Source organism: Podarcis vaucheri (genome assembly GCF_965113315.1).
Source record: "Podarcis vaucheri genome assembly, chromosome: W".
Classification (NCBI taxonomy): domain Eukaryota; kingdom Metazoa; phylum Chordata; class Lepidosauria; order Squamata; family Lacertidae; genus Podarcis; species Podarcis vaucheri.
The window spans coordinates 37,225,697-37,247,771 of record NC_138757.1 but is presented as its reverse complement, the minus strand read 5'-3'; positions in this window follow the sequence as shown (position 1 = coordinate 37,247,771).

Genomic DNA, 22,075 nt, shown 5'->3' with positions numbered 1-22,075 from the left:
TTGGGCTAGCAGGATGCCTCCTCAATACCCTGCCAAGCAGAGAGCAGCAAGGGGTCAGCTGCAAGGGGGTGGGGACTGGGGGCCAGTGTTATAAGGAAAAAACAGCTCCTTTTCCCTTCTGGGGTACCTCAGAGCCCATATAGAGTGCTTTGGTAGCTTCTCTATCGGTAGGAGAAAATAACAGAGGCCAACCAGAGAATACTGAGAAGCAAAGCAGCTAGTAAGCCAGATCTTTATTAACTGGTGCTCACCCCCCCCCACCACCCCCCCGCAGAAGGGAGGAGGAGACCCCGAACCAAGTCCTTATATAGACATTTGAAATTGCCCACCCTGGAGCCCAAGACCACCCCTCCATACATCATACATACATCACAGAAGGGGTGGCCTACAACAGACTCCTGTCTGCCAGGAAACCTCTTGATGGGTTTACCTGGCTGTTCATGGGTTTACCTGCATATTCTTTTGTGATGAGAACTACTTACGGTATTTATGTATGTGTTCTGTACTTTTCTTTCCTCCAGTCAATTACTTTGCTATTATAGCAAGGCCACTGGACCCAAGAAGCCAGTATAACATTCATCTCCTCTCTTTGTGTCTCAATCAAAGCTGAGTTTTCCCTTTTCTTGTCGGGGAGAGATCTGTCGCCGCCTGGAGATTCGGAGGAAAGAAAGAGGGGAAATTCTAGCCTATCAAGCAGACCTAGACAAAGAAAGCAAAGACCTCCTTGGAAGTGTCACTCTTGTTACTAGTGAGGGAACAAGCACTTCAAGAAGCAAGTCCGGACTGAGGAGGGATGGGGAAATCTGCGCAATTCAACTTCTCTCTCCTTTTTCCATATCGGTTTGTTATTTACCGTATTTTTTGCACCATAACACTCACTTTTTTCCTCCTAAAAAGTAAGGGGAAATGTCTGTGCGTGTTATGGAGGGAATGCCTACGGGTGGCATGCCTACGGATTTTCCTCCTCTAAAAACTACGTGCGTGTTATGGTTGGGTGCGTGTTATAGAGCGAAAAATACGGTATTTATTATTCTGAAAATGAATCAAATGCAAGGGTGGCTACCTTCTCGTATAAATATTTTGATATGTGCTTTACCGTCATAAATACATTTTTTGTGAACATTACCTGGCTGGGTCAACCTTGAGAAATTCAGAGGTGTGAATTTCCAAAGATTGCTGTTTTGGTCTCCATATTTTCCCAAGAATTGTGAATTAGGTAAGTTTGCCTTTGAATGCAGCTAAATGGAGTTTTTTTCCCATTGTTGTTTATTATGTGAAAAGCAGTCAAGGAGAAGCCTGAGGACTTGTGAGCTGAGAGGGTGGAAGCAGTTCAATTCAAATCCTAATTCTCTTGCTGATGTTTTGAAGGCTGACCATCTTCCTCACTCCGACCTCCTCAGAGCCGGAGAGGCTGAAGACTGTGGAGAAGTTGAGACAACTGCGCCAGTTCCTGGAAGAAGAAGAAGAAAAGCGTCTGCTGAATCATGTGGAAGAGGTGGGGAAGGAGATTGCAGGGAGAAGGGATGAGCAGCTGGTCAGACTCTGCAGGAAACTCTCCTCTCTTGAGAGGATCATCCAGGTGATGGAGGAAAAGGGTCAGCAGCCAGCGAGTGAACTGCTGCAGGTAAGACGGCTCCAGGAAAAGGCTGCCTCCCATCCTTTCTGTGGCCCTTTCATGTACACAAGGAGTGTAGGGGCTCAGTTGACGGAGCCTCGAGTCAGCTTTGTAATGATTCTTCAGTCTTCTTGAGGGAAGGGGAGGGGATTTTCTGCTCCTTGCTGATGATTTGCCTCCGAATGCCTTCCCGCTGGGCAATGCTGCCTTCCTGCTCTGCCCTGGGCTTCGCCAAGGATGCAGTCAGGCCTCCTTCTGACATTAGCCAGTCTCTTGACCAAGCTTCTCCTCCCGTTCCCTCCACAACTTCTGGGTGGATCCCCTTCCCCATAGATCCTGATCGGCCCAAATGGTGCTCGGTCACAGTGACCAAAGAGCAAGACAGAGGGACTCATCCAGACTGCGCCACCTTCTCCACTCACAATCCCATATGGCCAGACGTACAAGTGCTTCTGAACGCCCTCTTTAAGGAGGCTGAGAAGGCTGACATACTGGCAAAGGCAGGAGAAGACCTATTACGGAATGATTACCAGATGTCCCCGTCTCCCGGGGACAGTCCCCGGATTTACAAATCTGTCCCCAACAAAATCCGTCCTCGGAATGTCCCCGGATTTCATATAAGGCCCCCAGATTTATATTTTAAGTGTTGCAGATTTATTAGTAGGGAAGGAATGTTGCGTGATTGATTCAACGGCACAAGACACATCATATGGGGACTTCCGGTGAGGCAAAATGGCAGGTGCCAGGGCAATGAGCAGCTCCTGAAGCCAGCCAGAGCCAAGTGCACTACCAGGCTGGCTCCGGGCTACTGAGACTGCCGCTACCGCTGCCACTGCCAAGGGGGAACCAGGGATGCCCGGCGCGTCAACTGGGGCTCTTTCTTACTCCAGCCTTGGCGTGCAGATCCCGGGTTCAGCCCCAGATCTCTGGAGCGGAAAGGCTCTTGGGCGCCCTTTGAACCACCTCCTGCGTGCTCCGGGGCCTCTCCCCCCTCGCAATTTCGTCTTTAACAGCACTGCTCAGACCCTCCCAGAACAGGTCTCTGACTGGAGGTGAATCCCGGTCCCATTCCAAGGCACTGACCAGCGCAAAAAAGCGGGCGTGATACTGCCGTACGCTCGCCCTCCCTTGTCTCAGTCCATGTATCTCCCGTCGAGCAAGATCCACGTCAATGGTAGATAAAAAGCACGCATCCATCGCTTTGATAAAGGCATCTGCACTCTGAAGCGCCGGATCTTTATCCCTCCACAAATTGCGCAGCCACGCTTTAGCATCCCCATGCAAATGGGATAGTATAAACCCCACTTTCTCTTCCTCATCTCTAAAGTCTTTTGCCAGCAGTTGCAGTGCGCACATTACGTCTGCTCGAAAATTGGGGTACTGTTGCAAATTCCCATCGAAGTGAGCCACAAGCCCTCCTGCTCTCCGTGCCAACCCAACCCCCTCCGGTCTGGGTCCCGGTTGCCCTTGCTTAACCAACGCTTCAAACCTGGCGTGGAGATCTCTGTAGGCGGCCGCAGCATCCTGCTCCCTTTTCTTGGATGCCAGTACCTCTGCGTTCAATTGGGTCACTGCCTGTTGCAGCGCTGAAATTTTTTCTGCTTCCGTCATCTCTGCCAACCTTTGTGAGCTTGCTCCCAAACACCAATTTCCTCCTCTCGCTGCTTCTGCCTCCGCTGCGAGGTTTCAGGTGTCCAAAGCTATGTGGTGACGGGTCTTACTGTCAGGGCTGCTACCCAGTCCCAGCTCACATAGGACCACGTTAGCCAGCGTTCACGTTAAAAGAGTCTTTATTGGGTTACAGGTTCCATTTCCCAACTGCAATGTGCAGCCCCACGTCTTCTATGTCAGACCGGCGAAGACCCGTCTGAGTCTCCGCCTCTAGCACACCAGCTTAATACCCTAGCCTTGCTCCACCTCCTGCGCCTTTCCTTCCGTCTCTGGGTCCTTCTGCCCCCCGTGGTCTCTTCTTTCCTACTCTCTTCTGACGCGGACCCCCCTGACCCTTCCGCCTCCTTGCGGCGGGCTTTGGGACCTGGCTCACTCTCCGGGCTGCTTACTGCGCCAGCTTCCGCTGCATTTGAACTTGGCGCGCGCGCCCAACTCTCTACCTTCCTCTTGATCATTTCGTCGCTCCCGGAGGTGGGCGTGACTACTCCTGACTCATGCCCTCCCTCCTGCTGAAAGCCTCCGGAACCCGATGTCTGGTCCCCTTTCTCCCCGCTGCTCCCGGCTGGGCACGTGGGTCCCGATCTCCAACTGCTGCTCTCTGATCCCTCTCTGGACCCTTCTTCCTGGGGTGTCCCCCTGCTTCCCCCCCTTGCTCTGACCGCTGGCGCTCCCTTCTGGGAATCCTCGGACTCACTGGACAGGCTCGGTGATCTCGGGTCGTCATCCCCACTCATCCTTCCTTCGTATTCCTCCCCCTCGCTCTCTGTCTCCTCCCTTCTCTGCGTCTCTGCTCCTGAACCCCTGACATCCATCCCCCCCTCGAAGCCCCCCCTTCCCCCCTCCCCGCTTTCAGTTGTGGGTGCTGGGTGCTCCATCATCACGGGAGTGAATGCCGGATACAGTTCGCTCCCCGTCGCTGGCCGCCAACTGAAGACCTCCGAGTCTTCCTCCTCGCGTTCGTCAACGTTGATCTGCTCCGCCTCCATTTCAGTGCCGCCGTGCTCGAACCCAAGATCCTCCCCGAACACGTCCATGTCAGTCTCTGCGTCGGTCGCTCGACCTGGCATCTCCAACCACCTCCGGCGCCACTGCTCCTCTGGTCGATCGTCCCACCAATACGAGGTGTCTGACGCCGAACCCTCCGGTGACCCCTCTGGGGAACGGGTGCCCGGTGCGGGCTCCCCGTCCGAGTCGAATCCATGGAACGTGCTGGAGGAAAGTGTGGGCGTGAACAACCAGTCGTCAAAGAAGCCTGCTGGCATGGGTCTGTGTGGGAAAAGGGCATGAAACTCGTCCTTGAGCAGGGGTTCCTCCAAAGCGTAGTCTGGCACCCAGCTATTAGCACTGGCCCGGGTGCCCTCTCTGGCTAGGAGGTATTCTACTCCCTCTTCCCCCCATCTGGAGTCCAAAATCTCCATGACTTCGTTCATGGGGTCCTGCTGTGGCAATCTCCCCGCCTCCGTCCGCTCCTGAGACGGACTCGGTGCTGTTCCTGGTTCCTGGAATCTGTGAGGTGCCTTGTAGGGAGTGAGCACCGACCTGTGGAACACCGGATGCATCCTGGAACCCTCCGGCAGCACCAGCCGGAAAGCTACTGGGTTGATCTGTGCTTCGACTTGGTATGGACCGAGTTGCTTGTGCCCCAACTTCTTCTTGGCTAACGATCTGGTCGGCACTGCGTGGGCTGCCAACCAGACCCAGTCTCCCACTCGGATCTCTTCGCCAACCCGCCTGTGCTTGTCAGCTTGCACCTTGTATGCGTGCTTCGCTAGCTCCAGCTGCCGTCGGAGTTGATCGTGGACCTCCTGCAACTCAGACGCGAAAGCGTCCGCCGTCTGCGGTTCCCCTTCCCCCACTCTCTCCAGTCCCGGGAAGGTTCTGGGATTCCTCCCATTGTTGGCGAAGAACGGCGTCACCCCTGTGGACACGTGCTTCGTGTTGTTGTAGGCAAACTCGGCGAGCGGCAGGTAATCCACCCACGTCGCAGGCTGTTGATTGGCATAGCATCTCAGGTACTGCTGCATGATGGCATTGACCCTCTCCGCTTGCCCGTTGGTCTGCGGGTGTCTCGCTGATGTCAGGTTGATCTTGACGTTCAGGAAGCCCATCAGCTTCTGCCAGAAATTCGAGATGAACTGGCGTCCGCGGTCGGACAGTATAGACCGCGGCAGACCGTGCACTTTGAACACGTGATCTATGAACAGTTTGGCTGTTTGTTCCGCCGTGGCCACCTTCGCACACGGTATGAAATGTGCCATCTTGGTGAACAAGTCCACCACCACTAGTACAGCTGTCTTGCCTCTCGAGCTGGGTAGATCCGTGACAAAGTCCAGGGCCACCCTCTCCCATGGTTCAAACGGCGTTTGCAGCGGTTCCAGCAGTCCCGCCGGTGGTTTGTGCACCGGCTTGGCCCTCTGGCAGGTGTCGCACCTCGCGACGTAGTCCGCGACCTCCCCTCTCAGTCTGGGCCACCAAAAGTCCCTTGCGACTAATTCCACCGTTTTTTCTGTGCCAAAGTGTCCGGCCGTGGGTGCGTCGTGCAACTGTTGCAGTACCTTGGCGCGAAGTTCGTCTCCCGGCACGTAGATGGCCCCTTTACGTAAGAGCAAGCCGTCTCGTATCTGGAACTCGTCGCTCTTCGCCGTGCCCTTGTGCACCTCGGCCATCTTCGCCTGCGCGAATGAGTCGTCCTGCAACGCCCGCCGCACCGCATCCAGGTCTACTGTGGCTGAAGCGCACGCCCACGCTGTTGGCGCGAAGATGTGCATGGCTGCCGCTGGCGTCGCCTCTTCGAGGTATTGCGGTTTTCGGGACAGTGCATCCGCCATGATGTTGGTGTCGCCTGGGACGTACTCTATTCGGAAATCGAAGTCAGCAAAGAACTCTGCCCAACGTATCTGCCTCTGGTTCAGGAACTGCGCCGTGCGCCAGTGCTCCAGATTCTTGTGGTCCGTGCAGACTTGCACTGTGTGCTTGGCTCCGATCAGGAAATGCCTCCACGCTTTGAACGCTGCATGAATGGCCAGCAACTCCGTCCCAGATGGTGTAGTTCTGCTCCGACTTGCTGAGCTTTCTGGAGTAGAACGCTCCCGGCCTCCAGACCCCCTGCGGGTCTCTCTGCAGCAGGACAGCTCCCACGGCTCTATCGGACGCGTCTGTCTCTACCCGCATCGGTCTGCTGGGGTCGATATGCAGCAGTTGCTCTTCCGACGCGAAGAGACGCTTGAGTGCTTGAAAAGACTGCTCCGCCTGCTCCGTCCAGATGAATTTCTTTTTCTTGGAGCTTAGCGTGTCCGTAATAGCCGCCGTCTGCATCGCGAACCCCTTGATAAACTTGCGATAGAAGTTGGCGAAGCCCACAAACCGCTGGACCTCCTTCCGGTTGCGCGGGCTCTTCCAATCCAACACCGCGCGAACCTTGGCGCTGTCCATGGCTAGCCCCTTGTCCGACAACTTGTAGCCCAAGAAATCCACCTCCGTCGTGTCGAACTGGCACTTCTCCAGTTTGGCGTACAGTCTATGCTGCTGCAGCCTCTTCAGCACCTCCCGAACGTCTTGGTCATGTGCTTGCTGCGATTCGGAGAATATCAGGATGTCATCCAGGAAGCAGACGCACTTCTTGTAGAGGAGTCCCGCCAACACATGATGCATGAAAGCTTGAAAACAGTGAGAACCGTTTTGCAATCCAAACGGCATCACTCTGTATTCGTAGGTGCCCAGAGGCGTGAACATGGCTGTCTTCCACTCATCGCCTTCCCTCATGCGGATGAGATTGTACGCCCCTCGCAGGTCCAACTTGGTGAACACGCGTCCCTTGCGCACCGTCGCTAGGAGGTCGTCAATCCTGGGCATGGGGAAATCAGAGGGCTTGGTCATCTTGTTCAAGAGGCGAAAATCAACTACAAGTCTTTTTTGGGGCGTGTCTTTCTTCTTCACGAAGAAAACAGGACTGCCCCCCACTGCCTTGGACTCCCGGATGAAACCGCGCTCCAAATTGTGATCTATGAACTGTTTGAGTTCCTGTAGTTCGTCCTCAGACATGGAATACAGCTTCCCTTTCGGCAGCGTCGCCCCTGGTAGGAGGTCAATCTTGCAGTCATACTGCCTGTGAGGGGGTAGCTTGTCTGCCTCCTTCTCGCAGAAGACCTCCAGAAAGTCTGCGTATTTGTGGGGGACTGCTTGCAACGTTCCCAACTGCAGCTGTGATTCCTCCTCCTCTCCCTCCTGTCTGGGCACGATGCAGTGCTTGGCACAATAAGAAGAGCCGAAGATCAGCTGTCGCTGGTACCAAGCCAGTGTCGGACTGTGCCTGTCCAGCCAACTCATGCCCAACACAATGGGCGTGTCCGACAGTCGGGTGACATTAAAACTGATGACTTCCCTGTGGTTACCAAGTCGCATCACCATTGGCGGCGTCTGCTTCACCACCTGCCCCCCCAGCAACTCTCTGCCATCCACTGTGACGACTTGCAGGGGCAGAGTGGCAGGCAGTAGCTGTATAGCGTGCTGCTCCACAAAATCCTGCGCTATAAAGTCTGCATTGCTTCCAGAGTCCACAGAAAGTGGCACGTCTATAGTGATGCCATTGGGTAGCTGGAGAGATGCGGTGAGCTGCACTACTGGTTTGGGTGGGAGGGGGTCTGTGGGTTGCAAGATCGCTGGGGACTGCTTCACTGATTCGTCTGGCTGGGCCCCAGTGCCTCTGCCTCCAGCCAGACATCGTCGTTTCCCTGCTGGGGTTCGCTGTGCTGCGTGGCTGCTATCACCGTTGCGGAGGCTGCAGTGTGCTTGGAGTTCCTCTGGGGACACTCTCTCGCCAAGTGTTGAGGGCTGTCGCAGATGTAACACTTCCGGTTCCCTCTAGGAGGCTTAGTCTTGACTGCTCCCGGTGCTGGGGCTCTGGTAGCTGACTGAGCCCTGGCGCCTCCCACCTCCATAGGTTCCACTCCCCCTCCTGGCGGAGGTGTGGATTGCGCACGCGCTGCTTCCCTGGGAACGAAAGAGAAACTTCTCGCTGCTTCGCGCCCTCCACGTCCTTCGTCTCTGCACCATGGGCGTTCTTCCAGCCTCACCCCCACAGTCAGCGCCCTTTGGACCACCTCCTGCGTGCTCCGGGGCCTCTCCCCCCTCGCAATTTCGTCTTTAACAGCACTGCTCAGACCCTCCCAGAACAGGTCTCTGACTGGAGGTGAATCCCGGTCCCATTCCAAGGCACTGACCAGCGCAAAAAAGCGGGCGTGATACTGCCGTACGCTCGCCCTCCCTTGTCTCAGTCCATGTATCTCCCGTCGAGCAAGATCCACGTCAATGGTAGATAAAAAGCACGCATCCATCGCTTTGATAAAGGCATCTGCACTCTGAAGCGCCGGATCTTTATCCCTCCACAAATTGCGCAGCCACGCTTTAGCATCCCCATGCAAATGGGATAGTATAAACCCCACTTTCTCTTCCTCATCTCTAAAGTCTTTTGCCAGCAGTTGCAGTGCGCACATTACGTCTGCTCGAAAATTGGGGTACTGTTGCAAATTCCCATCGAAGTGAGCCACAAGCCCTCCTGCTCTCCGTGCCAACCCAACCCCCTCCGGTCTGGGTCCCGGTTGCCCTTGCTTAACCAACGCTTCAAACCTGGCGTGGAGATCTCTGTAGGCGGCCGCAGCATCCTGCTCCCTTTTCTTGGATGCCAGTACCTCTGCGTTCAATTGGGTCACTGCCTGTTGCAGCGCTGAAATTTTTTCTGCTTCCGTCATCTCTGCCAACCTTTGTGAGCTTGCTCCCAAACACCAATTTCCTCCTCTCGCTGCTTCTGCCTCCGCTGCGAGGTTTCAGGTGTCCGAAGCTATGTGGTGACGGGTCTTACTGTCAGGGCTGCTACCCAGTCCCAGCTCACATAGGACCACGTTAGCCAGCGTTCACGTTAAAAGAGTCTTTATTGGGTTACAGGTTCCATTTCCAAACTGCAATGTGCAGCCCCACGTCTTCTATGTCAGACCGGCGAAGACCCGTCTGAGTCTCCGCCTCTAGCACACCAGCTTAATACCCTAGCCTTGCTCCACCTCCTGCGCCTTTCCTTCCGTCTCTGGGTCCTTCTGCCCCCCGTGGTCTCTTCTTTCCTACTCTCTTCTGACGCGGACCCCCCTGACCCTTCCGCCTCCTTGCGGCGGGCTTTGGGACCTGGCTCACTCTCCGGGCTGCTTACTGCGCCAGCTTCCGCTGCATTTGAACTTGGCGCGCGCGCCCAACTCTCTACCTTCCTCTTGATCGTTTCGTCGCTCCCGGAGGTGGGCGTGACTACTCCTGACTCATGCCCTCCCTCCTGCTGAAAGCCTCCGGAACCCGATGTCTGGTCCCCTTTCTCCCCGCTGCTCCCGGCTGGGCACGTGGGTCCCGATCTCCAACTGCTGCTCTCTGATCCCTCTCTGGACCCTTCTTCCTGGGGTGTCCCCCTGCTTCCCCCCCTTGCTCTGACCGCTGGCGCTCCCTTCTGGGAATCCTCGGACTCACTGGACAGGCTCGGTGATCTCGGGTCGTCATCCCCACTCATCCTTCCTTCGTATTCCTCCCCCTCGCTCTCTGTCTCCTCCCTTCTCTGCGTCTCTGCTCCTGAACCCCTGACAGGCGTGAATATGAAAGGCAGCACCTTTCAGAATAGGGCATACTGAGCCAGTACAGATGAACATGACTATTGGTTCGCTTCCTCGGCATCCCAGAACTGTGAAGGTTGCCTCAACTGTTGAGCAGCACAGCTAAGGAAGAAGGAGTGGAGTGTCTCCGGGGGGAGCATAGCTCCCATTCCCTTCCAAACACACAGACAGGACAGTGTGGTGGCACCCAGGGAATAGTTGCAGCAGCCGGATGGCTGGCTGAAACACACACCATTGCACTCTTTTTGAATGGGATTCAATCTGAATCAGCCAGTTAGTGAACTTGGTGCTCCTGTGCAACAAAGCCACTACAAAATTGCTCTTCCCCACACACTTCCAGGTCCCTCCAGCGGGGCTTTTTGAGTGTGATGGGTTTTTCTCACTCCAGAGCAGTTTGTGTTTAAGCTGAAGGTCACCAGGAAAGCAAGGGAGACTAAAAAAATTGCATTTGTTAATATAATAAGGTTTTAATAACTCTAATAATGACTAACTCTGTGGAAATGACTGGAAAAGAAAAAAAGGAAAATCAAGGCTTTCTACTCTTGGTTTCCTGGAAGAAGATCAAAAGACTCCCCTGGACTAGAAGAGACATCTCATTAACAACTGGAGAAATGTCAAAGAACTTTGGATATCTGCTTGGGAACTTTCTGATGCAGTATTAATTTAACAAGGAGCCAGGAGTGAAACTGAAAGTAGACTGACCAGCTAGCTGAATCCAATTATATTGCTATGGGGTGGGGGGAACCTCTAACATTTTACTTTTCGATACTTGTACTTCCAGGGTGAATTGAATGGGTGGAGGGGGGGTGAAGGAGAGGCCGAAAGAAGAGCTAACTTGTCCGTGGCTAGGGGGCGCAATCTGGACGGTTCTGTCGGGGCGCAAGATCACCTAACTACTGCTCTGCGCCTCTGGACCAGGGGTGGATGGTGCTCATTGGGACTGGGAGGGTGGAAGGCAAGGAGGCCAACAGTAGGTGGCGCCAGAGCCAAGGAGTGGCAGAGCAAATGCATTCTGTATCTGAGATGGAGTGGGAAGGGGCTGGCGGCCACCACAGCCATCCCCTGTCTGCCCTCATGGAGTGGCTGGAATCCACTGGGCTGAGATGACCGGCAGAATCCGAGACCAGGGAGAAGAGTCGGTGAAAGAAGACTGGAAGAAATTTAAAGACTATTTAAAGAAATATTGTAAAATTAATGAATGTTAGAAAGATGTTGGATAGAAATTAAGCGGTTTCCAGCTGTAATGCTTTAGGAGATATGAAAAAAAAAGGATTATAAATGGGTAAAAATTTTATGGTAAGGATTTGCTGTTTATTATTTTGCATGTTTATTTTTCATTTTTTCTTATATTTAAAAATATTTCTCAATAAATATCTTTTTTTAAAAAAAGAATCCACTGGGCAAATGCTCATCTTGCCAGAGTCTGGGTCTTCTGCTGTTGCTCTCTCAGAAACCGTGCCCAGGTGGGATGTTTCGTTTTTCGTAGCTGCTTCATCCCTGAGGAAGTTGGAGGTGACGCAACTCCTGCATCTCTGTCGTGGGAAGGTTTGGGGGTAAAACAAATTCCACCCTTCTCCCTTGGCTCTGTGGAAAGAAGGCATCTTTACATTTTGAGCGCATTTCACAGGCCAGGAGCCAAGCACCGATTCCTGAGGGGGAGAAGAGGCCCAGAAAAGATGAGCCCTTCCCAGCCCAAAGGCGTTCCCCTGAGATTCAGCTTCCGGGCTATGGCTAACCAGGTTAGGAGCAGGAATATTGGGAGCGGGAAGGAACTGATGTCATCTGCCAGAGCAGCTGGCCAATTGAAGGGAATGAGGTGATAACAAGGCTTTCGAATCTGAACTCTTGTTTGCGGCTGATTAGGATAGAGGGAGGTGGAGAACAAGGGCAACCGGAAGCAGACTCTGGGTAGTTGGTTCCTTCTCTTTGTTCGGGTTCCTACGTCACACCAGCAGTTTAAATGGCAACACTCCTTTGCAAGATTGGCCGCCTTTTTAATTCTTTGTTATGGAAAATCAATAAAATGATAAGTTGCCCCTGCCAAAGGGTTGCATGACATCTGGCTGAAGACTTTTTGTGCTAAAAGTTGAAGCTATGCTGGGGTGTGTGTGTGTGTGTGTGTGTGTGTGTGTCCGTCTGTCCATGTGGCCGCTGCGTATTCAACTTTCCACCCCCTCCAAAGAATCCTAAGAACCTTAGTTTTCCTTTCACAGTGCTACGATTCCCAGCACCCTTAACAAACCATTGTTTCCAGGACTTTTTGGGTGTGGGTGGGAGGATTTGTGCTTTACATGTGCGGTGTGCAGGCATCTCCCAGCACATGTGTGGGGGGATTCAAGACTAACTCTTATGCTTTTCTTCCTTAGACCAACTTGACGTTGAACGAGAGGTTCTCTGGGTTGAGGAACACACGCCATTTCACAGCGAAGCTGAACACGGGCCGAATGGTCACTCTGTCATTGCATCTGGTGAAGTCAGACTGGCTTTGCAAAGGAGCTTTCCCCTGAAGCCAGTTGGTTGCCTGCCTCTGGCTGGCTGGCGGCTTGGCACCAGCAAAACACAAAGAGACAGCCCCACGCAACCTCACACCCAAAGATTTCTGCCCATGCTTCAGACATGCAGCCCTAAGAGCAGCTCTGACTCCCACTCTAGGCCCCTCTGCCCCAGTCTTCCTCCTGATGCAGGCTACAGGATCTGGGAAGTCTGATCCAGCTTTGAGGTGTGGTTCCATATGGCCGTTAGTACTGTTGTGCTTTTGCCAGAGAGCCACGTGGTAAGGAAGATCTCCAAGCACGCTTCCTAGGGGGTCCTCTTTAATCCTCAAATGTGCCCACAAAGGCATGAGCCAGCACCCTCATGCCACAGCTGCCTCTGGAGTGACCCTCCGTCCGGTAAGAGGCATGCCTCACAGCTGAGTGCCTGGTTGTTTGTGTAGGGCGGAGGCTTGGAAATCTTGTGGGCTCCCAGATATTGCCAGATCTAATGGCCTTCTGCCTCAGCCAGCATGGCCGACAGTCAGGGGTGATGTAATCCAACAACATCTAGAGGGCCACACAATTCCCCATCCCTGGTCTAGTGAATTTGAGGTTCTTGGTTTCTCTCCCTCTGCCTCCTTTTGCCTGGAATCATAGAATCATAGACTCATAGAATCATAGAGTTGGAAGAGACCACAAGGGCCATTGAGTCCAACCCCCTGCCAAGCAGGAAACACCACCAGAGCACTCCTGACATATGGTTGTCAAGCCTCTGCTTAAAGACCTCCAAAGAAGGAGACTCCACCACACTTCTTGGCAGCAAATTCCACTGTCGAACAGCTCTTACTGTCAGGAAGTTCTTCCTAAGGTTTAGGTGGAATCTTCTTTCTTGTAGTTTGAATCCATTGCTCCGTGTCCGCTTCTCTGGAGCAGCAGAAAACTGTTACGATATGGATGCAATGTGGCAGCGAGCTGCAGCTGGCTGGAAAGCAAAACAGGATGGGAATGTTGGGACTGTACCGTGGGAACAGAGGGACAGTCTATTCACAGTGCTGAGCACCGGATTTAGCTCAGAGTGTAATTTGACCTGTACAGGAAGTACAGGAGGTGGAGTTTGTCTCTCTGCTGTTGGAGTTTGAAGAGAGCAGACGTGTTTCTCTGTAACGCTGCAAAGACAGAAGTAAAGGCATGTAAATACATTTCTGTCTATCTCTCTCCCCTGCCTGGGGGCAGGGAAGAGTGGTGTGTTCTTCTCACGCTTGAGGAGGATCGCCGATCGTGACCTAGCCTGGATCCTGCTCGGGAATGCAGACAGGGAGGTCAACAGGAGATCAAGCCGGGTGCCTGGAGAGTGGCCAGTTTCTCCTGAGAGGCAAGATTTCCTAACAAAAACAACCTTTCTCCCTCCTCTATGTGACATCCTTTTATATATTTGAACATGGCTATCATATCACCCCTTAACCTCCTCTTCTCCAGGCTAAACATGCCCAGCTCCCTTAGCCGTTCCTCATAAAGCATCGTTTCCAGGCCTTTGACCATTTTGGTTGCCCTCCTCTGGACACGTTCCAGTTTGTCAGTGTCCTTCTTGAATTGTGGTGCCCAGAACTGGACACAGTACTCCAGGTGAGGTCTGACCAGAGCAGAATACAGTGGCACTATTACTTGATCTAGATGCTATACTCCTATTGATGCAGCCCATAATAATAATAATAATAATAATAATAATAATAATAATAATAATAATAATTTATTATTTGTACCCCGCCCATCTGGCTGGGTTTCCCCAGCCACTCTTTGTGGCTTCCATAGAAACCAAAATACAGTAAAATATCACAGATTAAAAACTTCCCTGAACAGGGCTGCCTTAAGATGTCTTCTAAATGTCAGGTAGTTATTTATCGCTTTGACATCTAATGGGAGGGCATTCCACAGGGCGGGCGCCACTACCAAGAAGGCCCTCTGCCTGGTTCCCTGTAGCTTTGCTTCTCGCAATGAGGGAACCGCCAGAAGGCCCTCGGCGCTGGACCTCAGCGTCCGGGCAGAATGATGGGGGTGGAGACGCTCCTTCAGGTATACTGGGCCGAGGCCGTTTAGGGCTTTAAAGGTCAACACCAGCACTTTGAATTGTGCTCGGAAACGTACTGGGAGCCAATGTAGGTCTTTCAAGACCAGTGTTATGTGGTCTCAGCGGCCGCCCCCAGTCACCAGTCTAGCTGCCGCATTCTGGACTAGTTGTAGTTTCCGAGTCACCTTCAAAGGTAGCCCCACGTAGAGCGCATTGCAGTAGTCCAAGCGGGAGATAACCAGAGCATGCACCACTCTGGCAATACAGTCCGTGGGCAGGTAGGGTCTCAGCCTGCGTACCAGGTGGAGTTGGTAGACAGCTGCCCTGGATACAGAATTGACCTGCGCCTCCATGGACAGCTGTGAGTCCAAAATGACTCCCAGGCTGCGCACCTGGTCCTTCAGGGGCACAGTTACCCCATTCAGGACCAGGGAGTCCTCCACACCAGCCCGCCCCCTGTCCCCCAAAAACAGTACTTCTGTCTTGTCAGGATTCAACTTCAATCCATTAGCCGCCATCCATCCTCCAACCGCCTCCAGGCACTCACACAGGACCTTCACCGCCTTCACTGGTTCTGATTTGAAAGAGAGGTAGAGCTGGGTATCATCTGCATATTGATGGACACCCAGTCCAAACCCCCTGATGATCTCTCCCAGCGGCTTCATATAGATGTTAAATAGCATGGGGGAGAGGACGGAACCCTGAGGCACCCCACAAGTGAGGGCCCAGGGGTCTGAACACTCATCCCCCATCACCACTTTCTGAACACGGCCCAGGAGGAAGGAGCGAAACCACTGTATAACAGTGCCCCCAGCTCCCAGCCCCTCTAGACGGTCCAGAAGGATGTTATGGTCGATTGTATCAAAGGCCTCTGAGAGATCCAGCAGAACCAGGAAACAACTCTCACCTTTGTCCCTAGCTCACCGGAGATCATCAACCAGCGCGACCAAGGCAGTTTCAGTCCCATGGTGAGGCCTGAATCCCGATTGGAAGGGATCCAAATGGTCCACATCCTCCAGGCGTGCCTGGAGTTGTTCAGCAACCACGCATTCAATCACCTTGCCCAAGAATGGAAGATTTGAGACTGGGCGATAGTTGGCCATACTGGCCGGGTCTAAAGATGTTTTTTTAAGAAGCGGTTTAATGACCGCCTCTTTCAGTGGATCTGAGAATGTTCCCTCACAGAGGAAAGCATTCACCACCCCGCAGAGCCCATCGCCCAGCCCTTCCCGGCTTGCTTTTATTAGCCAGGATGGGCAAGGATCAAGGAGACAGGTGGTTGGTTTCACGCGTCCAAGCAGCCTGTCCACATCCTCGGGGGTAACGGATTGAAATTGATTCCATGCAACTTGACCAGACAGAGCTCTGGCACTCTCCCACCCCGGCCCTGCTCCCACGGTGGTGTCTAGCTCCTTCCGAATATGAGTGATTTTATCTGCAAAAAACTTAGCAAAATCATTGCAGGAGATCTTGGGGTCTTTACAAGGCCCCGGTGGTAAAGGTGGTTCCGTTAAATTGCGAACCACCTGAAAGAGTCTCCTGCTACTATTTTCTGCATATGCAATAGAGGCGGCAAAGAAAGTTTTCTTCGCCGTCGCTATCGCCACTTGGTAGGCTCGACGTTGAGCTCTAACCTGTGTCTGGTCAGATTCGGAGTGAGTTTTCTGCCACCGACGCTCTAGCCGTCTCAGCGATTGTTTCATCGCCCTCAGCTCCGAAGAAAACCACGGGGCTGTCCGGGCTCCATGCAATCGGAGAGGGCGCTTCGGAGCCAGACAGTCGATAGCCCTGGTCAACTCCACATTCCAGCAGGCCACCAGGGAATCAGCTGAAAGGCCATCAACATGGGCTAAAGCATCCCCTACCACTCTCTGGAAACCATTTGGATCCATTAAGTGGCGGGGGCGGACCATCCGAATTGGTCCCACCTCCCTGCAGAGGGGAAGGGTCGCGGAGAAGTCTACTTGCACCAGGAAGTGATCTGACCATGGCACTTCTTTTGTTTCACTTTTACTTAGTGTCAGATCACCCACGTCACTAGAGGTGAACACCAGGTCTAAGGCATGTCCATGACTATGAGTTGGGCCAAACTTATTCAGGGACAGCCCCATGGAGGCCATGCTTTCCACGAAGTCCCGAGCAGCCCCTTGTAAGGTCGTGTTGGCATGGATGTTAAAATCCCCTAGGACAACCAAACTAGGTGTCTCCAGGAGAAAATCCGCCACGACCTGAAGCAACTTGGACAGGGAATCCTTGGTGCAGCATTGCATTGGCTTTTTTAGCTGCCGCGTCACACTGTTGGCTCATGTCAAGTTTGTGGTCAACCAAGACTCCTAGATCCTTTTCACATGTACTGCTCTCAAGCCAGGTGTCACCCATCTTGTATTTGTGCCTCTCATTTTTTTTTGCCCAAGTGCAATACTTTACATTTCTCCCTGTTAAAATTCATCTTGTTTGTTTTTGCCCAGTTCTCTAATCTGTCAAGGTCGTTTTGAAGTGTGATCCTGTCCTCTGGGGTGGAAAAGCACTTTGGCAGATTCCTTTGGAGGATTTGGGTGTGACAAGCTGTAGCAGCGCACTGAATAAAACAACTCTGAGAAGCTGAAACACCAGGCTGTTTTCTTTTCTAATAAAAATATTCACTGTGCAGTTCACAGGCACAAAACACAATGTTGATATTGTCCAGGAAATGGGTTTTCAGTTGGAAGGCATGGGTTGTGTGAGAGCATGTTGTGCGGGATAACCAGTCTCATATAACCAACATGCTTCAGTCTAATTAGTGCATGAAGGGGTTAACACCATAGAGTAAGCTGTCCTGCCACCTTAGCCATGTCTCTTCCCCTTACCTTGGGAGTGAGTTCTGATCTATTCTGGTATTCACTTCTTCAGCGTTTAATGTACTGTAGGTTTTTCCTGATTTTATGGTTTTATCTTTCTGTAAACGGCTTTGATGTTTCTTACCATCTGGTAGTGTATAAGTTTTATGAAATAAATAAATAATTTCGAATAAATAAATAGGAAGCTGTAAAACCACAACCTCCGAAATGAAAGCTACTGTGCCTCCAGACGGATGTTTTTGCCTGGAGGGGGGCCGTATTCTGCAATGTGCTATCAATGCAATAATAGTGCAGCTTTCTAATGGACTGTCCACACAAACATCATTCTGCTTTCTCAGTTGCTCTGCAATGCTTCGCCAGGGTTACCACATCATGGCCCCCTGGGGGTGCGCTCCTGTGTTGTAGCTCAGCAAAAGCAGGACAAAATTCCTCTAGTAAGGCTCACAGTGAGGGCTGCTGAGAGTTGGGAGAGATCTCGGAGGCCAAAGAGTTTGCTTTTCTGCTCAGTACAGGGGATCTTGCCAGCTCTTCACCCCTGACTGGCCGAAGATGCCCATCTCTCATCCATGCAGCTCCACAGCGTGCCTGGATGATGACTCAGATGGAGCTGGACACACAATTCCTGAAGGATGCAATAATCTTGCAATTGTGGTGGACCAACTACATGTCATTTTGTTCTGTGATGCGTCCCCTGTGCAACTATATTATTATCAGCCAGAGGGGCCCTCTTGAGCTATGAAGTGCAACTTAAGTGGGACAAATCCCCCCCCATTACATTTAGATGGATTTAGGGGAGTGCAACTGGTTTGGTCACCCTGGCGTGAAGTCTTGCGGGCCCCACAGGGGACACCGCAACTATGATGTTGAATAGACGTTGAGAGGTGTGGGGGCACTGAATTTTGGCATCGTACAGGGCTCCCCTGGAATTTGAGATGCCATGGTTCACCACTGAAGAACGTTTGTGGTATGAAAAAGGTACCTGGTTTCAGCTGGAAGTTAGGGGGCACGGGTTGGAAGGGTCGGAGTATGTCTGTCCCGAAAGCTTTGCAGGCACGAACAGTACTGAATACAGTCGTGCATATAACTGCCCTCCTACTGTCATGAATAGAAACAATCATGAATTGACAAAAACGGGCATCTGGAAGGAACCACTATGCCAACAGGATGTCGGACTGAATGGGCCTTGGCCTGACCCAGCAAGGCTCTTCAAATGCGCATATATTCCCCTGACTTTGGGGATGCCTTGCAGGAATCTCACCCGTCTCATGGCTATTCTTCTAGTGTGGACCAGTTCTACAAGCTCTCCCCCGAAAGCAGGTGCACCATCCAGAACATGCTGGCGCTGTAGAAGAAAGCGAACACAGACCAGGAGGCAGGGACTTCTAGGGGAAGCGAGGCCTTCATGCGGGAAGCCTTGACTCCTCACGTGCTCCCCGGGATCAGCTTTGACCCCACCACCCAGTCTTCTGCTGGTGTCACTCTTCCCCCTGGCCCAGAACAGGAGGCTCCTTCCCAACACACAGAGTGGCTTGCACGTGATCGATGGGCCTGTGCTCACTGTGACATAGGCAGGGCCGGATTTATGTATAGGCTAAGTAGGCTGAAGCCTAGGGCCTCTAGATCTAGGGGGCCTCGCCAGCCTGCCCGCTCCCCAGCACCGCAGACAGTCTTCCCTCTCCCCAAATTGCAAACCCAAGACTTCATGCAGGGCATTTCTCCCCCATTTCAAGGACATTTTGCTTCAAAAGGAAAGGTGGACTTGGAGAAGGCAAGCAAAATGCGAGGGAGATAATGAAAGATACAGGAAATTGAATGCAGATTTCCAAAAAATAGCAGGGAGAGACAAGAGGGCCTTCTTAAACGAGCAATGCAAAGAAATAGAGGAAAACAACAGAATGGGAAGATATGGATGTCTCATACACCCCAGGTAGTGTGGTTGCTGACCTTGAGCCTGACACCCTGGAGAGCAAAGTCAAATGGGCCTTAGAAAGCAATGCTAATAACAAGGCCAGTGGAAGTGATGATATTCCAGCTGAACTATTAAATTTTGTTAAAGATGATGCTGTTAAGGTGCTACACTCAATATGCCAGCAAGTTTGGAAAACTCAGCAGTGGCCAGAGGATTGGAGAAGATCAGTCTACCTCCTTTAGAGGAAAAGGCCTTGAGGGGAGGACCTGTTGCCTCCACAATCCTTCCTAAACATGCATAAGCTGAGAGGCAATTGTCTGGCAAATGTGGCGCTGTGCGGAGGCAGGAACATTTTCCTGCAGTTAAGTATTTTCTAAGTTCCTTTCCTGAAACTTCCCCAAACGGTTCTGAAGCCTCTCTAACCTCAGAAGTCTTTTCCTCTCTCCGGAATTCTGGGATTCGAGGATAACTTCATGGAGAAGGAAAGAAACCTGCAGAATCAGCAAATGAGTGCCCGCCGGGAGCCTCCACCCCCACCGCTGCCACCAAGCAGGCTGTAAGTTGCCTTAGAGGTGTTGAGGCATCAGGCATAAGCCTGCATTTTATTAATGTTTGATCAGGGCTTGTATATTAAAGAGAGCTTAAAGATTTTCAAAAGTTACATGCCAGGCAGACCAGCTGCTTAAGAAAACACTGGCAATGTTTTTCCTAGACAAGGGGCCCCTTGATTTATAGCAGAAAACAATTCTCAAAGTCGTAAAAGCTGAAATTACAGGACACTGACCCTACATGTTACAGAAGATAAAAAAGGCAGAGATAAACATAATTAATAGTTGGTAAATAGTAAAATAATATCAATGTGCCTCCCAGTAAATGACCCAGATCTTCTTTCTAAGGTTAAAAGGCCAAGACCAAATGGGGAAGCATCTAGCTGGCAAGTCTTTTTTTCTAATGGGAAAAGCAGCTGGCTGAAGGAGGGGTTGTAAACTGGAGAGGCTTCTTTTGAAGCTGTTTTTTTACTGAGTTCCTTTTTACTTTACAAAGGCCTTATTCCTTTTAAAAGGCTACCTATGTTATGTATTAAATATATTGTCTTAAATGTAATTATGCAAAGGATTTAAGAAATGCTAGATTTCATATAGTTCTAAGAGTTGTATTTTGAAATTAAGTCAGCCACCAGTCTTGCCCCCCTTGCTAGACAAGAGACGCCGTCCTGAGCAGTCCTGATATATTAGTTGTCAGACATTTGTTTAGAAACCTTCAAATGAAGGAGATCTTTCAATGTTGATGTGAAACTCAAGATCCTTGACATATGTTTAAGATAAAAAATTAAGATTAACCATTTGTTTTAGAAGGCAATAGGGCAAGGAGGGCAAGAGGTGAGCTGGTAATTAAGATTCCTTGTTGAGACACATGTAAGATATATTACTACTTATTTGTCATTTATAGATGTAACAATATATAGCTCTTTGTGTTCCATATAAGGACAGGAGGATATGGGTGTATCTTTTTGTGATTGGTTCTAGCAATCAGCCAATAGGAATTTCAACCAGGCTGATTGGACAGAGGCAGCCACAGGAGGAGCAAAGGGGGCTGGATTAAGGGAATATAAGTGCTGGCCATAATGGCAGGAGGCCAGGCCAGAGCTTGGTAACCATATACCACTGTGCCTCTCATTTATTTGTCTGACAAATAAATTATTATTTTAATTTCTCTATTGCTGCGTTGAATATTTCATTCCAGCTAAGCGTTAACCACAAGCAGGGTGCTACATTTTATGGTGCCTGCGACTCGGATAAGTGGTCTGCTGGAACGCAGCCCCTTCGCCCTACTGGGCAGGGTACAAGAGAGAGGATCTCTAAACTGCTTACCCAGCGCGCACTGGTAAATTTTTCCAGGGGGAACGCAGAAGTCTCATCTGTCTGATACCCTGCTCACTGGCGGCGACGGACCGGGGGGAAACGGAACCAACCAAGGGTAAGTGCACAAAGGGATTTTTGGCCCTCCAATTAATTGGGAGGAAGAGAAGTCTTGATCAAACTTCTGCGTCTCAGTAAGTGGGAACTGAGTACGCTAGGTGGTTGGGTATATCAGATGGTGGTCTGGTGGGGGAAAAGGGAAGAATGGGAGGTAGTGTGTGGTGAAGTATCTAGCGCATTGTATGTGTGAGAAAGTACAGAGCAATCTGTAGCTGACCTGAGTGTGGAGTGGGTAGTACTTCGGTTCTCAGTAAGACGACTTCACTGAGCAAGGAAACTCACGAAGTGTGTGTGTGAGTGACTGAGTGGATACTTCACAGGGCCATACAATGGGAGTTGGGGGTTCAAAGGGGGGAAATACACCTCTTGAATGCATGTTAAGTAATTTTAAGAAAGCCTTCTCAGGGGCATATGGAGTCAAAATGACGCCAGAGCGCCTGAGAACGTTATGTGAATTAGAGTGGCCGAAGCAAAATACTGAATGGCCATCTCAAGGAACCTTTGATATAAATTTAGTAAGCAAACTTTGGTCTAACATCGCCAAAGAAACTGGAGGGTGCCCAGAACAATTTTCATATATAGATTCTTGGCTGAGCACATTAAATAAAAATCCTCCATGGATAAGGGAATGCAAAGTCCAACGATGCAAATTATTGGCTGTAAAAGCCGAAGCTAGGAAAGGAATCTTGCCAAATAAACTCAAACCCATTTTTGAGGGACCAGAGGAAGAGCTGCTTCCACCTCCACCCTATGCTCCACATCGAAGGGAGCCTAATCCAAACACTCCACCAGTTGTAACCCCAAGGCAAGAAAGTGGAATGAATAATGGGGCTGGAGTCACAGAACTTGATTCCTTGATAGATTATGATAAATATCTTCAGGAG